Source organism: Pinus tabuliformis, chromosome 3_1 (genome assembly GCF_031772625.1).
Source record: "Pinus tabuliformis cultivar Carrire ecotype Pingquan chromosome 3_1, CPIR1, whole genome shotgun sequence".
NCBI classification, from domain to species: domain Eukaryota; kingdom Viridiplantae; phylum Streptophyta; class Pinopsida; order Pinales; family Pinaceae; genus Pinus; species Pinus tabuliformis.
In genome coordinates, this window is record NC_142301.1 from 208,955,317 (window position 1) to 208,962,247 (window position 6,931).

Here is a 6,931-nt window from a genome sequence, read left to right on the forward strand (position 1 = left end):
ATAGAATATTCTCGCACACTACATCTAAAACATTCATTAAATTAATTAAAATAACATTTGATGCTATGAAAGTCCATGAAATTTAAGAAGAAGAAGAAAAATGACTTAATGATCCGAAAGTCCATGATATAACTCCAATAAACGTAATTAATAGTTCTGCAACTTTTTCTGCATTTCGTAAGACTCTTCCCCATGGGCAAAATAGTTACATTCCTAGCAATTTTCAAGTTTTCGACACTGCTAAGTCGTAGCCAAAGCTAAAGTTTAGTCAGCAATGCTTAATTGGATAAATACTTCCTTCTCACATATTTTCATAGATGTGAGCATGGTGTAGATAAATTTTTTAGCTATAATACATGTATTCTCTAGAATGTAAATAACTGACCAGAGTTAGTTATATTATTTATTTCTATTTGCGGGAATAATATGCAGCTTCAAATCCTAGCTCCAAAATGTTCAGCAGCAAAACCTTAGGGAATTTTGGACATTATCATGGTTTTCCTTAGGATGCCTTAGCATACAAGAAACATAATAGACAGGTAAGCATATTTTTCTTTAAGATAGAGATTCAAGAATAGGTTGTTGGTGGAGAAACTAATTCCAATCACCTAGTAGGTGTCATGTTAGTTAATCACGTAGTAGGTGTCATGTTAGTCAATCTAGGTGTCATGGTAGGTTTGAGTTTAATTCAGTTCGATTGAGATCTATTTGAGTCTCACTCTAATGATTTATTATTGTTATCTCCTATGTAATCTATTACTTGTTGGGAATAATGCTTAATTAGTTATGTAAATTGCTGACAATGTAACTAGCAGATTTTGTGTTCTCTGCAAAATTAAAGCAGCAGATTGTTAGGGTGGTCACTGCTGGAAAGTGTTGAAAATTAGCTGTGATGTCAGTAGATTTGTTTCAGAGTAGATTTTAGTAATAGTTTTACTATATAAGAATGTAGTTAATAGCTGAATTAATATATGAGATTTGCAGCATTTCTTAGCTCACACAGTAACTGTGTTTTTTAATTGTTTTATCCTTTTTTTATGTATTTTTCTTCATAGTACTGTTGGCTTCTCAATTGGCTTGAAATAATTCATTTCATATTCTACAAGTGGTATCAGAGCAGGTAAAATTATTTTGGGTTAAAGTTGTATTGTTGGAATTTCGCCAAAGTTAATCATGTCGAATTCTAACCAGATGCTAGTTCCAGAATTTGATGGCAACGATTATGATTATTGGTGCATTAAGATGCTAACCTTTTTGATTGGAAAAGATTTATGGGAGATTGTTGAATCAGGATATGAGGATCCAGCTGATTGGAATGCTCTTATAGCTAATGAAAGAACAGCAAGAAATGAAGCAAGGAAGAAGAATGCTCAAGCTTTGTTTCACATTCAGATAGCTCTTGATAAGAGCTTATTTCCAAGAATATCAGGAGCAAAAACTGCCAAAGCTTCCTGGGAGACTCTACAATAAGCTTACCAAGGTAGTGATCAATTTAAGGCGGTCAAGCTTCAGACATTGAAGCGAGAGTTCATGCAAGAAGCTGAAAGTATCAGTGACTATTGTGTGAGAGTCAAAGATGTGGTCAATAAAATGGCTACACTTGGAGAAGTTGTAAGTAATGAAGATTTAATTAAAAAAGTATTGAGATCTTTAACACATAGATGGAATCATGTTGCAATAATCATGGAAGAAAGTAAGGATTTGACAAAACTACAGTTTGATGAATTGGTTGGATCTTTGATGTCTCATGAAGAAAGATTGAAGGAAAGTTTTGAAGCTGTAGAGAAAGCTTTTTCCTCTAAATTACAAATTACAAAGAATGAAGATGCAAGTAGCAGCAGTACCAAAAGCCATCAAGGTCAAAGTAAATGGCAAAGCCAAAATTATTCAAGAGGTAGAGGAAGAGGTGGCTCAAGTGGAAGAGGTAGTTTCAGAGGAAGAGGTAGAGGTAGATTTGATAAGAGAAATGTTCAATGTTACCATTGTAACAGGTATGGTCACTTTGAAAGAGAATGCAGATTGAAAGAAGGTAAAAATGCTAATTATGCTCAAGAAAGTGGTGAGTATCCTCCACATCACTTATTTTTATCTTATGCCAAAGGTGAAAATACTAGTAAAGATGTTTGGTACCTAGATTCTGGATGCTCTAACCATATGACAGGGAATGAGAAGTTGTTTTCAGCAAAGGATGGAAGTTTCAAATCCAAGATCCAGCTTGGTGATGATAAGTCACTGGAGGTTGCTGCCAAAGGAGCTATGGAGGTCCAAACAAAAGAAGGTATAAAGAGTATTCATGACATTTATTATACTCCACAATTGAAGCATAATTTGTTGAGTGTTGGGCAGCTCTGTGAGAAAAATTATAAAGTAGTCTTTGAAAATAAGACATGTACTATCTATGATAAGAATAACGGAAATAGGGTGATCACTATTGTTCCTATGACAAGAAATAGGATGTTTCCCTTGAGGTTTGATGAACATAACAACAATCTTGCTAATATGGCTTATAAGGATTCAAGTTGGTTATGGCATCTCAGGTATGGGCATTTAAATTTTCAAAGTTTGAAGTTTCTAACCTCACATGCATTAGTTCCTGGTTTGCCCAAGGTAGAAGAGCATAAGGAGGCTTTTGAAGGATGTGCTAAAGGAAAGCATGCAAGGGAAAGGTTTCCAAAGGTAAGTGCATGGAGGGCTCATTACCCACTTCAGCTTGTTCATTCAGACATATGTGGTCCTATGCAGACTAAGAGTTTGGGTAATTCATCATATTTCATCACTTTTATTGATGATTACTCACGAAATTGTTGGGTATATTTTTTGAAGGCCAAAAGTGAAGCCCTGGATACATTCAAGAAGTTCAAAGCCCTTGTAGAAAATGAGAGAGGGTGCAAGATCAAATGTTTGCGAACTGGCCGTGGGGGAGAATTCTGCTCAAAAGCTTTCTAGAGTTATTGTGATATGAATGGCATCAGGAGGCAGCATACTATAGCATACACACCCCAGCAGAATGGCATAGCTGAAAGAAAAAATCATACTGTGGTTGAAATGGCAAGATGCATGCTACAAACTAAGGGATTGAGCAACACTTATTGGGGAGATGCAGTTGCTACAGCAGTATACATCCTCAACCATAGCCCCACCAGTGCACTGGAAAATATGACTCCTTATGAAGCTTGGTATGGAAAAAGGCCTAATGTTAATCATTTCAAAGTTTTTGGTTGTTTGGCTTATGTGCATGTACCTGATCAGAATAGAAAAAAGTTAGATGCAAAGAGTGAGTTATGTATTTTTATTGGGTATAGTGAGACAAGCAAGGCTTATAAATTGTATAATCCTCTAACTAACAAGCTTATTGTTTCAAGAGATGTAATTTTTGATGAAGGGGGAGTTTATGGTCATCGAAAAGGCCATGTTGAGAAGACAAAATCTGTTTTGAATGATGATATAATTGTTGATAATGATCATGAGTAGCCAACTAATGTTTCTGTAACTAGTGGCTTAACTCCACCAAGTAGCCCTTCATCAATTTCTTCAACATCAAGTTCAAGTCCAACTTCTTCTCCAAGTTCTACAAGGAAGGTAAGAAGATTGAGTGATATTTATGAGAGGAGTGCAAATCAAGCACATGAAGAAAGCCCAATAGGTGAGATAGTCAATTTTGCTTTATTAGCCAAGGCTGAATTTGAACCATCATGTTTTGAAGATGAATGTACTAATGAGGTTTGGATGCAAGCCATGCAAGAAGAGATGGATTCCATTCAAAGGAATGACACTTGGAAGTTGACAGAGCTTCCACATGACAAGAAAAAGATTGGCACCAAATGGGTCTATAAGACTAAATTTAATAGTGATGGAAGTGTTGAAAGACGCAAAGCAAGATTAGTTGCTAAAGGATTCACACAGAAGTATGGAATTGATTATGAAGAGACATTTGCACCAGTAGCAAGACAAGAGACCATTAGAATGTTGATTTCATTAGCGGCTCATAAAAAGTGGAGCATACATCATATGGATGTGAAAAGTGCCTTCTTGAATGGGTACTTAGAAGAGGAAGTATATGTGGAGCAGCCACAAGGTTTTGGAGTGGAAGGAAAGGAGAATAATGTCTACAAGTTGAAGAAGGCTTTGTATGGCCTTAAGCAAGCACTAAGAGTGTGGTATGCAAGGATTGATGGATACTTTCAGGAAAATGGCTTCCAGAGAAGTAAGAATGATCCTACCCTTTACTACAAACAAGAAGGTATTGATATTTTAATCATAAGTTTGTATGTTGATGATCTATTGTATATGGGTAGTAGTTCTAAGATGAATGATAAATTCAAAGTTTCTATGATGAATGAATTTGAGATGAAAGATCTAGGCATTATGAAATATTTTCTAGGAATGGAGGTTTATCAAAGTAAGGATGAGATTTTCATTTGTCAGACGAAGTATGCACAGGATATGCTAAATAAATTTGATATGCTTGATTTTCATCCATCCCCTACTCCAAGTGCTCATGGAGATGTGTTATGTGGAGATGATGGTGCTGATTTAATTGATGAGAAAACTTACAGAAGTATTGTGGGGAGCTTGATATTTCTAACCCACACAAGGCCTGATATTACATACTCAGTTTCACTTGTTTCAAGATATATGAAAAATCCATCTGAAATATATATGAAGGCAGCCAAGAGGATTTTAAGGTATGTGAAAGGCACTCTAAATTTTGGTATTCATTACTACTCTTCTCAAAAGTTCAATCTTGTTGGATTTAGTGATTCAGATTGGGGAGGTAGTCTTGATGACCGTAAGTCCACATCTGGAAATTGTTTCTCTTTGGTTTTGGTTTGATTACATGGAGCTCAAAAAAACAAAGCATTGTTGCCTTCTCATCCACAGAAGCGGAGTATGATGCAGTTACCTCAACAGGTACACAAGCTCTTTGGCTCAGAAAAATTTTGGAAGAAATTGGAGAAAAACAAGTTCAACCTACAGTGATTTATTGTGATAATGTAAGTGCCATCAAGTTAGCAAAGAATCCAGTTCATCACAGCAGGACAAAGCATTTTGACCTGAAATATCACTTCATTAGAGATTTGGTGCAGAAGAAGGATATTGAATTGAAGCATATAAATACTTAGCATCAACTAGCAGATATCTTCACCAAAGCAGTTGCAAAAGATCAGTTTTTAGCACTACGAGATAAGATAGTAAATCCTCATTAATCATTAAGGGGGAGTGTTGGGAATAATGCTTAATTAGTTATGTAAATTGCTGACAATGTAACCAGCAGATTTTGTGTTCTCTGCAAAATTAAAGCAGCAGATTGTTAGGGTGGTCACTGCTGGAAAGTGTTGAAAATTAGTTGTGATGTCAGTAGATTTGTTTCAGAGTAGATTTTAGTAATAGTTTTACTATATAAGAATGTAGTTAATAGCTGAATTAATATATGAGATTTGCAGCATTTCTTAGCTCACACACTAACTGTGTTTTTTAATTGTTTTATCCTTTTTTTTTATGTATTTTTCTTCATAGTACTGTTGGCTTCTCAATTGGCTTGAAATAATTCATTTCATATTCTACATTACTGTTATTGAGTAATAAGAATAGAGACTTTCCTCTACACTTATTTCAAACTCTAGCATGGTATCAGAGCTTAGTCTCAGTCTATATAAGACTCCTACACAGAAACTAGGAAAAGGGGTGAGGTTGCATAAGACTCCAAAGAAAGAAACATTTGTTTTTTCTATTTTTTTGAACAGAGGAGAGGTGTTCAAAGACGAGAGCTTGAGAGGAGATCGAAGACAAGAAAAAGACAGTTGTAGTTTTTTTTTTTTAAATTGTAGATATGATCAATCTCAAAGAAGAAATCAGTGCGTCTCACTCTTTACAGAGAAAAAAATCGCGATGCACCACATTCTGCAAATGAAGAAAGTGAAATGAAGTCATCCCAATGGGCAAAAAAAGAGAACTTACAAAATTCCCTAAATCACACTCCTATGTGAAAAAAAGTGCGATGATCAGTCAACACATAACATCAAAAGAGACTGTTACCTTGCAGACATTCAAGCATAAAACGCCCACTGAAAGCACAAAGAAACAAGGAAAAGAGTCCAGGCTAACGTTCCAAGGAATAAAAAGAGAGAGAGGATTTTGAGCACAGTCAAAGATAAATGACAAAAGTCATAAAGGTTATTTTTAAATTGCATTGGAAGAAAGAAGGTATTGTTCCTCATTTATTCGAAAATATCTTTCATTTTTCTTAAAAAAATCTTTATTAGTCCCTGTCGCAAGGACTATAGTAATCGTAATGGTCGCATTAACATTAATTTAAGTTGGTTACTATTACCAATAAGCTAGTTACTGAAGTTTTTAGGTTTGATTTTTTACGTCATCTTATTTGGCCTCTAGAAGAGGTGGGAAGGCTATAATCATAAGTTATATTCATTTTTTGGACTTGTTCCTTTCATATTTCTGAAAACATATTTAGGATCTGAACTAATGCAAGCATGAAATGATTCTATGTTATTATGAAAACCTTTTCTATGTTGTTATGGAAACCTGAGGTCATCTGAGGCAGAGTGGCCACGTAGTGAATGCATTTGTTGTTGTGTCTAATGTGGCATTACGATACAAAAGCACGCTTACAATATTATTGGTTTGGTTCTCTAATATATGCAAACTACTTCTTGGTTTTGTCCTTTACTGCTAGTCTTGCTGCTTGCTTTGATTAGTCGAGATGTAGAGTCATTTTTGGCCTTCTTTCCATATCCATATTCCATTTCAGATCCAATAGCTACGTCCCCAGCAATACAAGGATTAGGTTCATCATAAACGATGAAGGCATAGGATTATGTTGAAGGAAGGAATCTTAGCTGAGCCAATATGGGTTGTAGGTTCCAAAGATCTACGTTTTTTTTCTTTCCTACTTAGAGATACCAATCTATGA